Raw genomic sequence first — 22,023 nt, 5'->3', positions numbered from 1 at the left:
ATTATACCTGCTTCCAGAAGCTTTAGTATTTTAGTTCTTACCACTTCTTTCATCTTAGGATTCAAACGTCCTTGGTGATCAACAGTGGGTTTAGGAGCAGGCTCCATATTAATCTTATGCTAACATAGAGTGGTACTAATGCCCTTAAGATCATCAAGAGTATATCCAATAGCAGCACGGTGCTTCCTCAGAATTTTCAACAATCTCTCTTCTTCATGTTCTGAAAGGTTAGCACTAATAATAACATGATATATCTTTTTCTCATCAAGATAAGCATACTTCAAAGTGTCAGGCAATTGCTTTAATTCAAACAGATGATCGCCTTTAGGTGAAGGAGGGCCTCCTAGAGTTTCAATAGGCAAATTGTGTTTAAGGAGAGGTTGTTGTTCAAAAAAACTTTTATCTATTTCATTTCTTTCATGCAAAGTGCATATCATTTTCATGATCTAGCAAATATTGTTCTAGTGGATCAATAGGAGGTACGACAATAGAAGCAAGACCAATTATTTTGTCCTTACTAGGTAATTCTTTATCATGAGGTTATCTACAAAACTTAGAGAAATTTAACTCATGAGACACATCACCAAAGCTAACACCGACAGTTTCTTTCTCAGAATCTATTTTAGCATTGACAGTGTTCAAGAAAGGTCTACCAAATATTATGGGACAAAAATCATCTTGTGGGGAACCAAGGACTATAAAATCAGTATGGTATTTTATTTTCCCACACAAGACTTCAACATCTCTAACAATCCCAAGTGGTGTGATGGTGCCTCTATTAGAAAGTTTAATAGTGACATCTATGTCTTCTATTTCAGCGAGTGCTATATCATTCATAATTTCTTGGTATAAGGTAAAATGAATACCACTCACACTAGCACCTAAGTCACATAAACTATGATAGCAATGATCTCCTATTTTAACTGAGACAATATGCATGAGAACAACATGTCTATGTTTATCTTTTGGATTTGGCAATTCTAGCCGCTTCATCATAGAAATAAATAACATGCCCATCAAATTTTTCTACCAAGAGATCTTTAACCATAGAAAAATAGGTTTTACTTCAATTTGTTCAAAGGATTTAGGTGCTTTAACATTACTTTTGGGAACCACGGTTGATACCTTAGCATATTCCTTTATCCTAACAGGGAAATGTGGTTTTTCAATATAAGCAGTAGGAACAGCTGGATCAACATTGTAAATAATATTTTCATCCTTAGCTATAACCGGTTCTTTAATTTCTTCTTTAATAGTGGGATGATATTTAAACCAGTTCTCCTTAGGGAGATCAACATGAGTAGCAAAAGATTCACAAAAGAGGCTTCTACCTCAGAGTCAAGTCCATATTTAGTGCTAAACTTGTGAAAAGCATCGGTATTCATAAAATATTTAAACAATCAAACTCAAGCTTAATGCCTCATTCTTTTTCTTCGCCGAGTTCCCAATCTTCAGAGTTTCGTTTAATTCTATCTAAAAGATCCCACCTGAATTCAATAGTCTTCTTCATAAGAACCAGTACGAGAAGTATTGAGCATGGATTGATCATCACGAAAAAGTCAAGCATAATTTTTTGAATAGTAATTTCTCCCGAGAGCTCATGATTGGGGCATGAATATAACATTGAGTTAAGCCTCCCCCAAGCTAGAGCGATACTTCCTCATTCATGAGGCCAAAACTTATATATATATAATTCTGATCACGATGAACTAGATGCATATGATATTTTTTTGGTGAAATTCCAATTTAATTGATTCCAGTTCCAAGATCCAATATCATCGCATAGCATATACCATGTCAATGCTTTTCCCTTCAGAGGTAAAGGGAAAACCTTCTTGTTAACTTCATCTTTGGGTAAATCTACAAGCTTAAATAATCCACAAATTTAATCCACATGTATCAAGTGCATATCAGGATGTTCCGTTCCATCTCTTGCATAAGGATTAGCTAGCAGTTGTTCTATCATACCCGAAGGAATTTCATAACTAATATTTTCAGTAGGTGCAGTAGGTTGAGGGCAAACTCTTTGTGTTTCCGGTAGAGGTGAAGATACCCCGAACAAACCCCTCAAACGATTGTTTTCCATAGTAGCAAGTGACAATAAATTTCAGCACGTAATACAAAATTTTCCTTACGGATTTCCACTTACCAAGAGCGCTTACTCCCCGACAATGGCGCCAGAAAAGAGTCTTGATGACCCACAAGTATAGGTAATCAATCGTAGTCCTTTCGATAAGTAAGAGTGCTGAAACCAATGAGGATCATAAGGAAATGACAAGTGGTTTTCAGCAAGGTATTTTCTGCAAGCACTGAAATTGTCGGTAACATGTAGTTTGATAGCAAGATAATTTGTAACGGACAAGTAATGATAACGGTAAATAAAGTTCAGCAAGGTAGCCCAATCCTTTTAGTAGCAATGGACAAGCCAAAACAGTCTCTTATAATAAGCAAAGTGTTCTTGAGGGTACAGGGGAATTTCATCTAGTCACTTCATCATGTTGGTTTGATTCGCGTTCGCAACTTTGATAATTTGATATGTGGGTTGACTGGTGCTTGGATGCTGTTCTTACTTGAACAAGCCTCCCACTTATGATTAACCCCCTCGCAAGAATCCGCAACTATGAGAAAAGTATTAAGATAAAATCTAACCGTAGCATTAAACATATGGATCCAAATCGGTCCCTTACGAAGTAGAGCATAAACTAGGGTTTAAGCTTCTGTCACTCTAGCAACCCATCATCTAATTACTACTCCACAATGCATTCCCTTAGGCCCAAAGATGGTGAAGTGTCATGTAGTCGATGTTCACATGATACCACTAAGGGAATCACAATATACATATCATCAAAATATCGACACATATCAAATTCACATGATTACTTGCAACATGACTTCTCCCGTGACCTCAAGAACAAAAGTAACTACTCACAAATGATATTCATGCTCAAGGTCAGAGGGGTATTAAATAGCATAATTGATCTGAACATATAATCTTCCACAGAATAAACCATATAGTAATCAACTACAAGATGTAATCAACACTACTAGTCACCCACAGGTACCTATCTGAGGTTCCGGTACAAAGATTGAACACAAGAGATGAACTAGGGTTTGAGATGAGATGGTGTTGTTGAAGATGTTGATGGAGATTGGCCTCCCAAGGATGAGAGTGCTGTTGGTGATGATGATGGCTTCAATTTCCCCCTTAGGGAGGGAAGTTCCCCCAGCGAAATCGCTCCACCGGAGGGCAAAAGTGTTCCTGCCCAAGTTTTGCCTCGAGACGGCGGCGCTCCATCCTGAAAGTCGTCTCCTTATTTTTTCTAGGTCAAAAGACCTTATATACCAAAAGATGGGCATCGAAGGTGGGCTGGGATGCCCACCACCCACCAGGGTGTGCCTGGGGGGACTGGCGCGCCCTGGTGTCTCGTGGGCACCAGGCAACCCCCTCTAGTAACACTTTTCTCCAGTATTTTTTAGTTATTCCAAAATAATTCTCGTAAAATTTTAGCTCATTTGGAGAAGTGTGGAATAGTAACTTTGACGTAGCTTTTTCTGGTCCAAAATTCTAGCTGCCGGCATTCTCACTCTTTGTGTAAACCTTGCATATTATGAGAGTAAAGGCACTAGAATTACTCCATAAAACATTCTTATGCAAAAAACATTATAAATAACAGTAGTAAAACATGATGCAAAATGGACGTATCAACTTCCCCAAGCTTAGACCTCGCTTGTCCTCAAGCGAAAGCCGATATCGAAAATCATGTCCACATGTTGAGAGAGAGAGAGAGAGAGAGGTGTCGATGATAACAAAATACAGACATAGTAGCATCATGCATATTATTATAACAACAACAAACTTTATCATAAAGCTCTTTCATATAACTTCTCATGAACAAGTAACAATTCATCACAACATTGATGTAAAAAGCATAAACTTTATTGAAAACCAACAAACTATGTTCTTAGTCAATTTGACAACAATTCATCATATTTTCAGGCAGAGTCACATATCGGAGCCTTTTGGCAATTCCAGATACTCAACCATCATTTAATCTTCTATGATTGCTAACACTCACAACAAACAAGCAAAAAGTTTCAACCGGACACATAGAAAGATAGGGGCTTATAGTTTTTCCTCCCAACTTATTCACCTCAAGGGTGATGTCAACAATAATAACTCATGCTCACCAATATCCAACTGGATATATGTGCCTAGATCTTTCCCCACCACATGACGCTTACCACAGAGAAAATAAAAAGGAATAGGAGAAGAATACTTTGACTCTTGCATAAAAGTAAATACATATAAGTAAAAGATAGGCCCTTCGCTGAGGGAAGCAGAGGTTTTTATGCGCTTTTTGGTTTGTATGCATAGTCTCTTAGTGCAAAAGAACGTCACATTATACTGCCCCTTATGATAGCAACCTTTATTATGCAGTCCATCGCTTTTATTACTTTGCCATCACAAGTTCGTATAATGCTTAATTTCTCTTACACTAAATGATCAAACACATTTAGAAACAATTTTTATTGCCTTATTGCACCGATGACAACTTACTTGAAGGATCTTGCTCAATCCATAGGTAGGTATGGTGGACTCTGAAAACAAGAGTTTGGGTTTAAGGTTTTCGGATGCAGAAGTAGTATGTCTACTTAGTGCGGAATTTTGGCTAGCAAAGATATTGGGCAAGCACCACATGTTGAAGGATCTATGACAATATAACTTCTATGTGAATATGAACAAACATAAATCATTACATTGTCTTCCTTGTCCAACATCAACAATTTGGCATAAGATATTTAGTGGGGGCTCACAATCATAAAATATGTCCAAGATAGTGTATTTTCATGTGAATCTTCCCTTCCCTTATTAATTCTTTCATCAATTGCATCATTAACCAATGCTATTGTAACACCCACGATGCGGCTATATCTCCCACGTGTCGGAGCATGACTTAGAGGCATAACCGCATTGTAGGCAATGTCGCAAGAGGGGTAATCTTTACACATCCCATGTACTGAATAAGAAAGAGGTTCATAGTTGGCTTACAATCGCCACTTCACACAATAACATAAATAGCATTACAATCATCCAGATACAATCAAGGTCCGACTAAGGAACCAAAATAAAGACAACCCCAAATGCATAATGTCCCCAATCTCCCCAACTGGGCTCCACTACTGATCATCTGGAAAGGAAACGTAGTATCATCCTGAGTCCTCATCGAACTCCCACTTGAGCTCAGTCGCATCTCCTGGAATGGTATCATCGGTCCCTGCACCTGGTTTTGGAGGTAATCTGTGAGTCACGGGGACTCACTAATCTCACACCCTCACGATCAAGACTATTTAAGCTTATGGGTAGGGAAAAGGTATGAGATGGAGCTGCAACAAGCACTAGCATATATGGTGGCTAACATACGCAAATGAGAGCGAGAAGAGAAGGCAAGGCACGGTCGAGAAACTGTGATCAAGAAGTGATCCTAGAACTACTTACGTTCAAGCATACCCCGAGACCGTGTTCTCTTCCCGGACTCCAGCGAAAAGAGACCATCACGGCCACACACGCTGTTGATCCATTTTAATTAAGTTAAGTTTCAGGTTTTCTACTACCGGACATTAACAAATTCCCATCTGCCCATAACCGCAGGCACGACTTTCAAGTTCAAAACCCTGCAGGGGTGTCCCAACTTAGCCCATCACAAGCTCTCACGGTCAATGAAGGATATTCCTTCTCCCAAGACGGCCCGATCAGACTCGGAATCTCGGTTACAAGACATCTCGACAATGGTAACACTAAACCAGCAAAGCCGCCCGAATGTGCCGAAAAATCCCGATAGGAGCTGCACATATCTCGTTCTCAGGGCACACCCGGCGAACTGTCAAGGGGTTCCCATTATAACCCAACCGTGTAAGGAACGCAACATCAAGGAACATAACACCGGTATGACGGAAACTAGGGCGGCAAGAGTGGGACAAAACACCAGGCATAAGGCCGAGCCTTCCACCCTTTACCAAGTATATAGATGCATTAAAGTAGACAAGATATAGTAGTGATATCCCAACAATAAACATGTTCCAACAAGGAACCAACTCCAATCTTCACCTGCAACTAGCAACGTATAAGAGGGGCTGAGCAAAGCGGTAACATAGCCAAACAATGGTTTGCTAGGACAAGGTGGGTTAGAGGTTTGACATGGCAATATGGGACGCATGATAAGCAAGTGGTAGGTCCCGTAGCATAGGCATAACAATAGAGCGAGCAACTAGCAAGCAAAGATAGAAGTGATTTCGAGGGTATGGTCATCTTGCCTGCAAAGTTCTCCGAGTTGACGTAAGCTTGATCCTCGTAAGTGTACTCAACTAGTTCCTCGATCACGTACTCGTCTCCCGGCTCTACCCAAAGCAAGAACACAAGCAAAAGGAACCACGATCAACCACGGTGCAATGCGCAAGCAACATGATGCAAAACATAGCATGATATGCAGGATGTGATATGCAATGCATATGCATGCTCTGGAAGGAAAATATTTAACCAGGCCTCAACTTGGCAAACCAAGAGTGCCGCTGGAAAGATGAGTTGATTTCGGTCGAAATCGATATAAAGATCACCGGAATCGGATGCACGGTTTGCAAATGGCAAGCAAAACAATAATGGCACAAATCTGCGATTAACAACACGAGGCCATCTAAATGCATCAAGAAAAATAAGCTACTGCACTCTAACATAGCAACAAATCACATGGCAGTGATCCACTCAAGATGCTTGTCAAAAGATGAACACTGAGCTACGGCTAAATCACACAATAGCAGGTTCAAACAAGCATGGCAAAAGAGCAAAAGATATCAGGTTCACAAACTTAGTGAAAATAACAAGAAGTCAGGATTTAACGTTAGGAAGCAATGTTTAGAGCAAGAAAACAACATGCTACAGGAACATATCATGGCAAAGCAAGGCATGGCATGAAACTACACAAAGCATATAACAAAAGTCCCTTACTGACCATGAGCCAAAAGGGATCAGAAAATACAATGGCAACCATGTAAACATAGCAAGTTTCGTTAACAGATTCAGACTTAGCAGAAAACTGGAACATGACAAAAACAGAATTACGTAGGCATGTTTGTGAGCTCGATGCACTCACTACAAGGCATTTCATGACAAACTAAGCATACACCCAGCAAGAAGACATAATAAATAATCTAACCATGGCAAGAACACTCTCATAGCATGCATGGAACAACTACAACAACCTCGGCAAAATTGATTAGCACGTAAACAATCTGCCAGGAACATTTTATAGCAAAAGTAGAGCAAGATTGAGTGATGCTAGGGTACTCCATAATTGCCAAAAAAGACATGGATGGATAGAACATAACAATATCTCAAAATCATCCTTACTGAACATGCTCAAAAGAGGCATGGATCACTCTCTAGCAACATGAATACATGTCATAAAAATATCATCAGGGAAATGACTTAGAAGAATTCTAAGTCCCTGAAATCAGCAACATCACGAGAGCTACTTTGCATGCTTGTGCTAGTCACCACAATGATCACAAAAATACATGGCATACACCCCTGTAAAGATGGCATGGCATACAACAGAACACATGTAGGGCTCAAGTTCATAGGAGGCACACATTAAACATGGCAAAAATGACAAATGTCCATAATCTGTTAAGAATCTGAAACTAACATAACATAGCACTCTTGCAACAGCATTTAGGGCATCAATATGAACTCAAATGAACATGGCGCAATGGAATGAAACGAAGTACACATCCAGACGAACAATTGGATATGCTACACGCCCAAAACGGAGCCATAGATGCAAAGATATGACATGATGAAATATGCTAAAAATACTTGGGACCTAGGGTTTACTGTAGCCAATCCAGATCGGGCATGCCTCACAAGGTTCATCGGGGAGCTCGCCGGAGTTACTGTAGACGGCCAGAGAGGAAGGTGCACCGGCGAGGAGCGGTGACGGAGCTTGACGGGGCGGCGCCGGACTTCAGGAGCGGAGGCGGCGGGCGAGGCGACGTCGGCGAGGAGAGGCGACGGCGCGAGGCGGCCGGCGGGCGCGTGGGCACGGCCGCGGCGGCGAATGGCGCCGGCGACAGGGAGGCGGCGAGCGAAGGCGGCGCGGGGCACGGGCACTGGCGGCGGACGGCAGCCCGGCTTGGGCCCGGCGGGGGCCAGATCAGGGCTCACGGGCCCCGCGGTTGGCGGCGAAGTGGGCACAGGCGCGGGAGAACCGGCGGGCAACACGTGGCAGCGGTGGGCGGCGGGATTTCTGTCCGGCGGCGGGCGGACACGTCCGGCTGCGCAGAGGGGAGAGGGAGCTAGGGTTTGATTCGAAATTTTCGGGGAGGCACCTATTTATACATAGAAGGAGCTAGGAGACTCCAAATTGAGCATGGTTTTCGACCACGCGATCATGATCGAACGATCGAGATGATGGAGGGGGTTTAGGTGGGCTTTGGGGCACTTTGGAGAGGTGTTGGGCTGCAACACACACGAGGCCTTTACGGTTCCTCGGTTAGCCGTTGGAGTATCAAACGAAGTCCAAATGGCACGAAACTTGACATGTGGTCTACCGGTAGTAAACCAAGGCCGCTTGGAATGTCTCGGTCCAATCCAAGAATGTTTAACACCCGCACACGAAAAGAGGCAAAAGGGGACACCGGAGGACATAGGAGTGCCGGAATGCAAAACGGACAACGGGGAAAATGCTCGGATGCATAAGACGAACATGTATGCAAATGTGATGCACATGATGACATGATATGATATGCATGACAAAAGGCAAAAGCAACACAAAGACAAAATCCAACAACGAGGAAATATCATAACTTAGTGCCGAAAATGGCAAGAGTTGGAATATCATAACTTAGTGCCGAGATCTAGGACTAGAAAAAACTCCGGATATTCGGAACGGAGGTGGTCCTCGCGTTCCCAGGTGGCTTCACGGTCGGAATGACGTGACCACTTCACTGTCAGGAATTTGATAGACTTGTTGCGAGTCTTGCGCTGAGTTTCTTCGAGGTTAGCAATGGGATGATCATGATAAGAAAGGTCTTCTTGGAGATCAATCTCTTCCATGTTGATGGTGCGATCAGGAATCTTGAAACACTTGCGAAGCTAAGACACATGAAACACGTCGTGCACATTCGCAAAGTTGGATGGAAAAGCTCAAGTTCATAGGCGAGATTGCCTCTTTTGCCAATGATCTTGAAAGGACCCACATATCTAGGGGCAAGATTCCCTTTGATACCGAAGCTACGAGTACCTTTCATTGGAGAGAAGCGGAGGTAGACATGGTCTCCGATCTCGAAAGCCAAGTCACGATGCTTGCTATCATAGTAACTCTTCTGGCGCGATTGCGCGGCTTTGAGATTTTCACGAATGACTTTGCACATTTCTTCAGCCTTTGTGATCAAGTCATTGCCAAGCAGTTGGCGTTCACTAGTCTCTGACCAGTTAAGAGGAGTACGACACTTCCTGCCATAGAGAATCTCGAATGGGGCCTTGCCCGAACTCGCTTGGAAGCTGTTGTTGTAGGAGAACTCGGCATATGGAAGACAATCTTCCCACTTCATACCGAAAGAAATGACACATGCCCTGAGCATATCTTCAAGAATTTGATTGACTCGCTCGACTTGTCACCTAGTTTGAGGATGAAAAGTTGTGCTGAAGCGAATGTTGGTGCCCATGGCCTTCTGGAAGGAATCCCAAAACTTAGAGGTAAAACTGCTTCCACAATCTGAAGATATCAACTGTGGAATGCCGTGCAGAGAGACAATCCTGGAGGTATATAGCTCTGCCAACTAAGCTGATGTGATAGATTCTTTGATAGGAAGAAAATGAGCCACTTTAGTGAGCTTGTCGATGACAAAGAAGATAACATCATTGCCACGCTTGGACTTGGGAAATCCAGTCACGAAGTCCATCTCAATATGGTCAAACTTCCATTCTGGAATGGCAAGAGGTTTGAGGAGACCAGCTGGCCGTTGGTGTTCTGCTTTCACTCTTCTGCAGACATCACATTATGAACTGAGCAATATCGCACTTCATTCGAGTCCACCAATACGACTGCTTGAGGTCATGGTACATCTTTGTACTACCAGGGTGAATAGAGAGGAGTGAATTGTGAGCCTCGTTCATAATGACTTTACGAAGGTCACCCTTAGGAACAACAATGCGATCCTCGAAGAATAGAGTATCCTTGTCATCAAGAGGATAGCACTTGTACTTGGGTTCGCTCTTGGCAATCCCAATCTTCACCTTCTTCACCATAGCATCAAGAAGTTGAGCCTCACGAATCTGATCTTCCAAAGTAGGAGAGACTTGGAGGTTGGCAAGGAATCCTTGAGGAACAACTTGGAGATTAAGTTTGCGGAAAGCTTCACAAAGCTCTGGTTAGTAGGGCTTGAGAATCAAACTGTTGCAGTAAGCCTTTCTGCTCAATGCATCAGCAATGACATTGGCCTTGCCTGGAGTATATTCAATACTCGGATTATACTCTTGAATCATCTCGACCCAATGAGTCTGCCTGAGGTTGAGGTTGGGCTGAGTGAAGATGTACTTGAGACTCTTATGATCAGTGAAGATGTCCACTTTTCTTCCCAACAAGAGATGTCTCCACGTTAAAAGAGTATGCACAACTGCCGCCAACTCGAGGTCATGAGTGGGGTAGTTCTTTTCGTTGGGCTTCAACTGGCGAGAGGTATAGGCCACAACTTTCTTCTCTTGCATCAACACTGCACTGAGACCTTGAAGGGAAGCATCACAGAAAATCTCAAACGGTTTGGATTCATCAGGAGGAGTCAGAACTGGAGCTGTGACTAACTTCTCTTTGAGGGTGTTGAAAGCGATGTCACATTCAGGTGACCAGACATACTTCACATGCTTCTGGAGGAGGTTGGAAAGAGGCTTCGTGATCTTAGAGAAATTCTCAATGAACCTTCGGCAATAGCTTGCGATCCCAAGGAAGCTACGGAGTTGCTTCACATTCTGAGGCAGTTCCAAATTCACAATTGCAGACACCTTCTCAAGATTAAAAGCTATGCCCTTGGCAGAGATGATATGCCCAAGGTAGAGAACCTCACCGAGCCAAAACTCGCACTTTGAAAACTTCGCATAGAATTGATGTTCTCTGAGTTTGTCCAGCACCAATCTCAAGTGCTTGGCATGATCCTCCTTGTTCTTGGAAAAGACCATAATGTCATTTTGGTGTAAGGGGTTGAAGATGAAGTTCATCATGCGGGATGTAAGTGCATCTAGTGCCCCTTAGTGATTTTGGTGTATTGAAGACTTATAGGTTAAGGGACTAATGCGTTTGTGAGTGTACACAGGTCTATAAGTCTATGAGGAGTTTGATATTTACACAGAAAGTCGACCCCTAAAAATGAAGTTCTTCGACTGAAGACTTTGGATTTCTGAAGACTTTGTGAAGACTTTCTAAAGACTTTGAAAGTGAAGAAATTGGTGTGACCTTGAAGACTTGGTATTCATTCGAGGAACATGAAGTGTGAAGACTTTTGTTTTCGTAGGTTCATTTTCTCTTTCTTGAGTCATAGGAAACACTGTACTGTTAAAGGGGGTCGAGGAAATACTAAGGAAAAATTTCCATGTGATGCTCAACTAAAAATCCTACACCTACCAATCCCTTCGAGTGAAGCCATTGGAAATCTCATACAGTCCAGTCATATTCTTTAGTGACAGAGACGAAGTTCTTCTGGTCTCTGAGGAATCTGTTCTGACTGAGGAGTTAGGAATTCGCCAGTGCGGATTGCCTACACAGTGAGGAACATGATAGCCCTGAGGATTTTGCTACTCAAAATTCCGACCATTGCTGTGCTATGCGCCAGCTTTCCCAAAATATCTATCCACCTAACGGTCATATCATTGAAGGGCATTTATGTCTTATCATGTCGGGCTGCTCCCTAGGCTATAAATAGCCGCCCCCTACAACCACTAGCTGGTTGGCTGCTCCGAGAGAAACTGACACTTGTCATTTGAGAGCAACCCATCCTCCGAGGACTTTGTGCGAAAATCATCGAGTGAGGAAAAACCCAAACCCAAACACCTACAAACCCCAAGTGATTGAGCATCACTGAAGAGATTGATCTTGCGTGGATCCGACGCTTGTTACCTTTGAAGACTGTGCTTCTTCCAGACGGTTAGGCATCATGGTCTAGAGCATCCAAGAGAAATTGTGGATCGCCGAGTGACCAAGTTTGTGAAGGTTTGGAAGTCGCCTGAAGACTTACCACGAGTGATTGGGCGAGGTCTGTGTGACCTTAGCTCAAGGAGAATACAGTGAGGACTTGGTGTCCTGAGCTGTGTGCTCAGGACCGGGTGTCCGGGACTGGGTGTCCTCGAGTTTAAGTACTCAGCCGCTCCAACCAGACATACAACTGAGACAACAGTTGGAACTGGTCTACCAAATCATTATCTTCACCAAGCTTACTGGTTATATTCCCTCAACTCTTTCATTCCTCATAACTGTGTTGTGTGCTTGTTCATATCTGTGTTTGAAGACTTTGACTGAAGACTTTCTCAATTTCCTCAGTTCAATTTCTTCGGTTTGTTTGTCTTCATCCTGTGTTATCCTGTGCTTACGCTTCCTGTACTCTGTGCCTGTCTTCATTTCATCATGATGACTATGCTTGTATTCTGTTATGTTTACTTTTGAGTACTCATTCCACCGCTAGTAGTTCTTCCCTAAGGAATTTCCTCACCGGCAAATTCCTCAGTGAAGAATTTCATAAAAATCGCCTATTCACCCCCCTCTAGTCGATATAACGCACTTTCAATTGGTATCAGAGCAAGGTACTCCCTTGTTCTGTGTGATTTTGGTTTAATCGCCTGCAGTTTAGTTATGTCGACCGCAGGTATGAAGAAAGTGACATGCCCCATCTTTGACGGTCACGAGTATCCCAAGTGGAAGGCCATGATCAAGAAGCTCCTCATGGCGATGAACAGCGAGCTGTGGACCATCACTGAGATTGGTCTGACCGATCTGTGCAAGATGGCGGAAGCTGATGACATTCACAAGTACACTCTTCTCAACCTCACGGCGAAGGATGTCATCTACTCCTGTCTGTCTCAAAATCAGTTCAGGAATATCATGCATCTCGATCATGCGAAGCTCATATGGGACCATCTCTCTGAGGTCTATGAAGGTCATCGAACCTGTCATGATCCTTGGTTTGAGGACTTCAAGGAATCTCTCAAAGCGATGACATTCGAACCAGAATCATCATCTTCTGCATCATGCCTTATGGCAAACGATGCTGAGGTAACTGAATGCTACCTATTCGAGTCTAGTGATGATGAATCTGGTGATGAATTTGGACCCAGCTATGTCAAACTTTCTTCCCTTGCCACTAAACAACAAAGAGCTTTGGAAAAAGTTTACTACATGGTAAATAAGAGCGATGATATGTTGGGTGAAGAAATGGATCAGTCAAAAGCTTTGGCTGAAAGTCTTCAGAGACTTCATACTAAGTATGACACCCTTCAAGATCAACATAACACTATTTATCTGATCATGAGAAGCTTTCTTATGAATTTGTTCAAAGAAAGCAAGACCTTGAGAAGCTAAGAGTGAGTTATGAAGATCTTCAGAAGGAGCGCGATTCATTACTTGCTCAACAAATCAGCGCTTCTCAGGAAGAATTTGTTCCTCCATGCTTGAAGTGCATTGAACGTGAATCTGCTAATTCTTCACCTGAATGTTCAAATGCTGCTAATGTTTCAAATTCTTCACATGCCTCTGCTATCACTAATTCCTCATCTGAGGACATTACTAGTATCACTGATGATGCAGGGTTGAAGGAATTGTACATGACAGGCATGTACAAAAGCCTCAAAGGGCATCAGACTCTTTGTAATGTGCTTAAAAAGCAAATCCTCAACAGGAACCCTAGGAAAGAGGGTATTGCCTTTGAGAGGAAACTCAATGCTGATGGTACATATTGGAAGCCTGAGTAGTACACCAGAACTACATGGGTTGCTGCAAAGGGACCTCCAGTTGATCCATCTAATTTATCTGGATTTGCATGTGAATCTCCTCATTCTGATGATGAGTCATTTGACTCCAACTATATACTGTTCAAAAATCAGAATGGTGAAGTATTTGCTAGACATGTTGGCACTAACTACAGGAACGGTTCCCCTATGAAGAAAATCTGGGTTCCCAAAAGATGCTTTGAAAATCTTCAGGTGAATGTCATAATGACGCCACCTATGAAGAATAGGAACCCCAGATCAAATTCTTCATATGGATCAAAGTCCTCATATGTACATCATCGTGCTAACTCGTCTGTTTCGCAGGGAAGATCTAAGGATTATGGATATGTGCATTATTCTTCAAATCATTATGTCCATAAATCCTCAAAGAATTTCTCTGCTTACTCTTATGCTTACTCTAAACCCTCTTATGTGAAACGAAATGGACTGGCTTCTATGCCATCCTTCTCGTATGGAGCTCACAGAATGATGAACTCTTTACCACCCCTTCAGATGTGGGTGGTGAAGAAAAAGAACTAATCTCTTCTACAGGGTCAGGTCTCCAGGCATACGTAATCGTCTGAAGAATTTGCTGGAGACCCGAGTATGCCTGATAGGACGCAGTCTAATCATGAAGAAATGAACTTCCATTTCTCACGTCCTCATACTGCTTTATCTGTTCTGTTGCTTGATGACATTGATCTAATGAATTGGGGTCATATTCTTCACTTATGAAGTATATGAGTTTGTAAGCTGCACTAATTCATCTGCAGGATGATCAACCCAAAGCCACTGAGTGGGTCCTCGATAGTGGATGTACAAATCACATGACTGGTGACAAGAATCTATTGATGGATGCTCCATTATCTCCGTCGCATCTGAAGCATATCATCTTTGCTGACAAAGGCAAAAGTCAGGTATTGGGTCTAGGTAAGGTTGCGATCATCAAGGATCAACACATGGACAAAGTCATGCTTGTTGAGTCCTTGGATACAACCTTATGTCTGTCTCAATGCTTTGTGATCTTGATATGGTTGTTGTCTTTGGCAAATACCGTTGTGTTGTGGTTATGGAAGCTGACAATTCCAAAGTCTTCGAAGGCTTTAGGAGAGGAGACCTGTATATTGTTGATTTTTCTACAGGACCACAACCAGCCGTGTGCCTACTTACAAAAGCTTCAGAAGGCTGGCTCTGGCGTTGATGACTTGGTCATGCAGGCATGAGGAATTTGCACACGCTTGCGAAGAAGAAGCATGTCATTGGCATCGAGAATGTCAAATTCCTCAAGGATCATCTATGCGGAGCCTGTGAAGCTGGGAAGATGACAAAGGCCAAGCATCCAGCGAAGACTATCATGACCACTACTCGCCCATTTGAATTGCTTCACATGGATCTCTTCGGTCCTAATCATTATTCTGCTATTTCAAATGAAGCATCTCAATATGGCTTTGTTATTGTTGATGATTACTCTCGTTATACATGGGTACACCTTGTTACTTACAAACATGAAGTGCAGGAAGTCTTCAAACGATTTTCCTCGAGGGCTTCAACCAACTTTGGTGTGAAGATCAAGCACATCATAAGTGACAATGGCACTGAGTTCAAGAATTCTGGTCTCGATGACTTTCTTGATGAACTTGGTATTACTCATGAGTTATCTGCTCCTTATACTCCTCAGCAGAACAGCGTCGTGGAGCGCAAGAACAGGACTCTTGCTGAGATGGCTCACACTATGCTTGATGAATACAAAACACCTCGTCGTTTCTGGACTGAGGCAATTGATACTGCGTGCCACATCATCAACAGAGTATATCTTCACAAATTCTTCAAGAAGACTGCCAATGAACTCCTCACTGATAAGAAATCCAATGTAAGTTATTTCAAAGTCTTCGGTGCTAAATGTTGGATAAGAGATCCTCATCACAACTCAAAATTTGCACCGAAAGCACATGAAGGTTTTATGCTTGGTTACGGAAAGGACTCGCACACCTACAGAGTCTTCAACAAAGTTCTTCACAAGGTTGTTGAAACTGTAGATGTGCGGTTCGATGAAACTAATGGCTCGCAAAGAGAGCACCTACCTACTGTGATAGATGAACTAGCACCTGAGGAAACTATCAAGTTCAAGGCTACTGAGGATGTCATTCCCATTGAAGTATCTACTGAAGAATTCATTCCAGAACATGAAGAACGTCGTGCTAATGTACCTGAAGAAAATACTGAAGAAAATGGTGCTGAAGAGAATGCTGATCAAATTCTTCAACGGCAACCAGCTCATCCTCGCATTGCAAAAGAAGTGCAAGTTGAAAAGATCATCAATGACATCAAAGCGCCAGGTCCTCTCACATGCTCAAAAGCTTCACATTTATCTAACTTTTGTGGGCACTATGCTTTTCTCTCTATTACAGAGCCCACCAAGGTAGATGAAGCATTTCTGGAGCCTGAGTGGATTCAGGCCATGCAAGAAGAATTACATCAGTTCGAGCTCAACAATGTCTGGGAACTGGTCAAATGTCCAGATCCTCGGAAGCACAATATCATTGGAACAAAGTGGATCTACCGCAACAAGCAAGATGAAAACGGCCTTGTGGTGAGGAATAAGGCACGGCTTGTAGCTCAAGGCTACACACAGGTTGAAGGAATTGATTTCGATGAAACTTTTGCACTTGTTGCTAGAATTGAGGCTATTCGCATATTACTTGCTTATGCTAACCATCATGATATCACTTTATATCAAATGGATGTGAAAAGTGCATTCCTCAATGGTAAGCTTGAGGAAGAAGTATATGTTGCTCAACCCCCAGGTTTTGAAGATCCAAAAAATCCTGACAAAGTCTTCAGACTCAACAAGGCCCTCTACGGCCTCAAGCAGGCCCCACGGGCGTGGTATGATACCTTGAAGGAACTCCTCATGAAGAAAGGCTTCAAACCCGGTTCACTCGACCCTACTCTTTTCACTAAATCTTATGATGGTGAATTGTTTGTGATGAGGACATCAATACCATTGTTACACCCACAGCCCCTACTGCTACATATACGGGACCAATTACTAGAGCTCGTGCACGCCAATTAAATTATCAGGTACTTTCGTTTCTTGGTAATGATTCTAATGTTCATGAGAATATGATGCTGCTTAAATTGGATACATTTGTTTTGCTTACAAATGAAGGGCCTAGCTTGGAGAAGGATGAACATTGGAGCAAGAACAAGCATGGAGAGGATGCCAAGCGCAAGGGGAACAAGAACGGAGTTACAAGTGATGATTTCAGGACTTTGAAGCCACCATAATGGGTGCATGAAGCCTTGGACGAAATATACAAGATGCCACTTCATAAATTTCGTCCCGAGGCTATTATAGGTGCTGCGTCACCTTTTTATTGGGCCAGGCCCATGTAATTTCGAAATACATAAGTATAGGCTATTTTTAGAGTCCGTATGTGTGGGGAAACAAGAGATAGGGTTGATTTTGGACCCCTCCACCAAGGGCCGCGAAATTCCCCTCTCTTCCTCCATATATACAGCCCTTAGGGCACCGTTTAGACTTTGGGTTTTGTTTAGATTAAAAGTTCGCCATAGCTGCAACTTTGCGTACTTCTTTGTGTTCAATGACCAGACAAAGGCGTCACAGAACCCCACCTTGATCAATAAAGCTTTCATCTTATATTCGCAATATCCAGATTGCAATCTTAGTTTCTTGCTTGTTCTTTGTTTGCTCGCAGGAAACAGACCCTCGTGGTCAGGTTGATCGTGCTCCCGCGTGGTCAATAACCTCTCGGAGTTGGTTTAGCGATTGCTAAGGAGCGACGTCCTCGCACGTTCGTAGTCGGATCGTCAAAGTCGACTTCCACCAAAGCGATATCCATCATCTCATCGAAAGACGGGACACCTTTGCCTCTATCAAGTGGTATCAGATTTCCAGGTTGCTCGGTGAGATTTTACAGTTTTTCGTAGTTTAGATCAAGTCTGTTCTTCATACCTACAGTCCACGAAAAAGCCAAAAAAAATTTAGGGTTAGTTCATCATATCCGAACCAATCTGAGCCTTTGCATAATCTTTTTAGGGTTTTGCTTTATTGAATTTGCGGTTGCATCGTCGTGTCTAGTTGCTGGTCTTAGCGTTAGTCTTTTAGAGTTTCGAGTTCTGGTCATAAGTTGTCACGCCGCCGCTGCACCATCATCATCGCCCCTGCCATCTACCACCACCGCTCCGAATCCGTGTCCATATACCACCACCAATCCGTGTCCATATACCACCACCGATCCATATCCATATACTACCACCGCTACCACCACCACTGCCATATACCACCACCATATATCCACCACCAATCCGAGTTCCTTGCTTATTAGGTTTGTTTTCGGGATCCATCTAGTTTCCGATTCGTGTTTCCTTGCCGGAGTAGGTTTCAGAAAAAAAAGAGTCCGGAAACCACCCTCCGTTTAGGCCCAAAATTTTCCGAAAACGCACTTGTCGAAAAATTTTCTGGCTATCCTATTTTTAGGTGTTTCTAAGCGTATTGAGACAGTCGCCGTTATAGAAAGTTTTTTTTGACCCGTTTCCAGTTTTTGGGTCCGGGCAGTCAAAAAAAAATTGGTCAAAAAAAATTTCGTGCCCATCCTGTCAGTTTGACCTGGGAAGAGTTTTGAGACACTCGCCACTATAGTGATTTTTCGCAAAAAAAAAGAGCAGCGCAAAAAAAAAACAGCGCAAAAAAAAATAGAGCGAATTTTTTTTTCCAGAGTGGGCTTTTCCCTTGTTTACGTGCAGCGCCGTGATTTTGTTAGTCTTCTAGGCTCGCGTCTCTAGCACGGTCTAGTCTAGGACCAGCACAGTACCGTCGTTGAGCGTTTATTCAACTTTGCATCTCTGAATTGATTATTGCTGACCCTTTTTGCTACCATATTATAAGCCTTCCCAGCTCCACATACATCTACGTCGTGCATTTGACTCTCCCTGGTAATCGCTCTATCCAAGCTTTGAGAGTTTTTGACTACAACGGTTGCCGATCACCACCTGCTGCTGGGTAAGAACTGGTAAGAATTTGAGATTTGCTTGACGGATTTGTGACACCAACCACCACCTCTTGTTAGTAGTCTGTAGGATCATATTCTTGTGTGTTTCTATTGCTGCTAACCATGCCAGGATCACAAGCCGACGAGACTGACTGGGAGAACATGACGAATAAGGATTTGCATGATAAATTTTAGCAAATGATGAGTGGACAGGTGCAAGATGTGCTAAACAGATTTGAAGAGGCCATGGAGAAGATAGATGGCATGGAGAAGACGTTCGAAACAAAGCTCGATAACAAGTTTAATGAATTGCTCGCGCGTCTTCCACCACCACCACCCGCTGCACCTAACGCACCTCTCCAACAACAACAACAACGACTACCTCCACGTCGCGAAACAGATCTCCGCCGAGCGAGCCGTGTTCCTCTTGCGTTTGGCCAAACTGTTGGTGCTGCTGTTGATACATCTGTGGCTCCTGCTGCTGATGCGGAGGACGATGATTATGTGGGAGATTATGAGGATGAGGTCGATCAAAATCAGCACTACGTGCAGCCACCTGCACCACCACCAGCAGGTCGACCTCAGGTATATATTCGTAATGGTAGGCCTGCACCACCACCTCAGGTACGAGATGATGTCCGTATTCCTAAACTGAAATTGAATATTCCACCATTTGAGGGTAGATATGTTCCTGATATATATCTTACTTGGGAGTTAGAAACTGAACAACGTTTTACATGTTTACAATATCCCGAGGAGAGACGAGTTGCTGCTGCTGTTTGTGCTTTCACTAGTTTTGCATGTGTATGGTGATCTGAACATTGTAGATTATATCCTATTCCCGCTACTTGGGCTGCTTTGAAAACTGCTATGCGTACTCGTTGGGTTCCACCATATTATCAACGTGAATTGCTTCAAAAATTACAGCGCTTAAGACAAGGAAAAAATTCTGTAGAAGAATATTATCAGGAATTACAAACTAGCATGATTAGATGTGGTATTGTTGAGGAGAATGAAGCTATGCTTGCACGTTTTCTGGGTGGATTAAATAGAGAGATTCAGACCATTCTAGACTATAAGGAGTATACTAATATCACTCGTTTATTCCATCTTGCTTGTAAAGCTGAACGTGAAGTGCAGGATCGACAAGCATTGGCACGAACTAACTGTTCTGCAGACCGACCTTCATCATGGACACCGCGTGCATCTTCTACTTCAACTGCACCAGCACCTCAATTAGGTGCCTCCTCCAGTCGTGATACAAGAAAACAGGCACAACCACCATTATCTGCCAAGAGCGCACCTGCTGGGCCGGCACGGAGTTCTTCTTCTTCCATGGCATCAACAAGGCACACAAGTGATATTATTTGTCGTCGTTGTAAGGGAGGAGGTCATTGTGCGAGAGAATGCAAATCTCCGCGTGTGATGATTGCTACCGCGGATGGTGGATATGAGTCCGCTAGTGACTATGATGAGGAGACTTTGGCTCTTATTACACGTGAAGAACATGGTGGAGATGATTCTGATCATGAGACGCAATACATGGCTCCTGAAGACGCTGAAAGGTATGAATGTTTAGTTGCTCAACGTGTTTTGAGTGTGCAGGTCACACAAGCTGAGCAAAATCAGAGGCACAATTTGTTCCATACCAAGGGAGTTGTGAAGGAACGTTCTGTGCGCGTCATCATAGACGGAGGTAGCTGCAACAACTTGGCTAGCATGGAGATGGTGGAGAAGCTTTCTCTCACCACAAGACCACATCCACATCCTTACTACATCCAATGGTTCAACAACAGAGGCAAGGTTAAGGTAACACGTACTGTTTGTGTGCATTTTAGTATCTCTACATATGCTGATTATGTTGATTGTAATGTGGTACCTATGCAAGCATGTTCCTTATTACTTGGTAGACCATGGCAATTTGATAAAAATGTTGTACACCATGGTAGAAACAATCATTATACTCTTGTTCATAAGGATAAAAATATTACTTTGCTTCCTATGACTCCTGATTCTATTTTGAAAGATGATATTAATAGAGCTAATAAAGCAAAACAGGAGAAGAATAAGAGTGAAAATCAGATTGTGGCAAAAGAATTTGAGCAACAAATGAAGCCTAATAATAAACCATCTAGTGTTGCTTCTGAAATTAAATTGAAAAGTGCATGTTTATTTGCCACCAAATCTGATATTGATGAGCTAGATTTCAGCAAATCTGTTTCCTATGCTTTTGTGTGCAAAGAGGCATTATTTTCATTCGAGGACGTGCCTTCCTCTTTGCCTCCTGCTGTCACTAACATTTTGCAGGAGTTCGCTGACATCTTTCCACAAGACGTGCCACCAGGATTACCGCCTATTCGAGGGATTGAGCATCAGATTGACTCAATTCCCGGTGCGTCACTGCCAAACCGTGCGCCATACCGTACCAATCCAGAGGAGACGAAGGAGATTATGCGTCAAGTACAAGAGCTTCTCGACAAAGGTTATATACGCGAATCCCTTAGTCCTTGTGCTGTTCCTATTATTCTAGTGCCGAAAAAGGATGGTACATCACGTATGTGTGTTGATTGTAGAGGCATTAATAATATTACTATTCGTTATCGTCATCCTATTCCTAGGCTAGATGATATGCTTGATGAATTGAGTGGCTCTACAATATTGTCCAAAGTTGATTTGCGTAGTGGTTACCATCAAATTTGTATGAAATTGGGTGATGAATGGAAAACAGCATTTAAAACAAAGTTTGGTTTATATGAGTGGTTAGTCATGCCTTTTGGGTTAACTAATGCGCCTAGTACTTTCATGAGACTAATGAACGAAGTTTTACGTGCTTTCATTGGACAATTTGTGGTAGTCTATTTTGATGATATACTGATTTATAGCAAATCTTTGGAAGAACATTTGGAACATTTACGTGCTGTTTTTATTGCTCTATGTGATGCACGTTTGTTTGGTAACCTTGGGAAGTGCACCTTTTGCACCGACCGA

The sequence above is a fragment of the Triticum dicoccoides genome, chromosome 3A (genome assembly GCF_002162155.2).
Source record: "Triticum dicoccoides isolate Atlit2015 ecotype Zavitan chromosome 3A, WEW_v2.0, whole genome shotgun sequence".
Classification (NCBI taxonomy): Eukaryota; Viridiplantae; Streptophyta; class Magnoliopsida; order Poales; family Poaceae; genus Triticum; species Triticum dicoccoides.
This window is presented reverse-complemented; position numbering follows the sequence as displayed.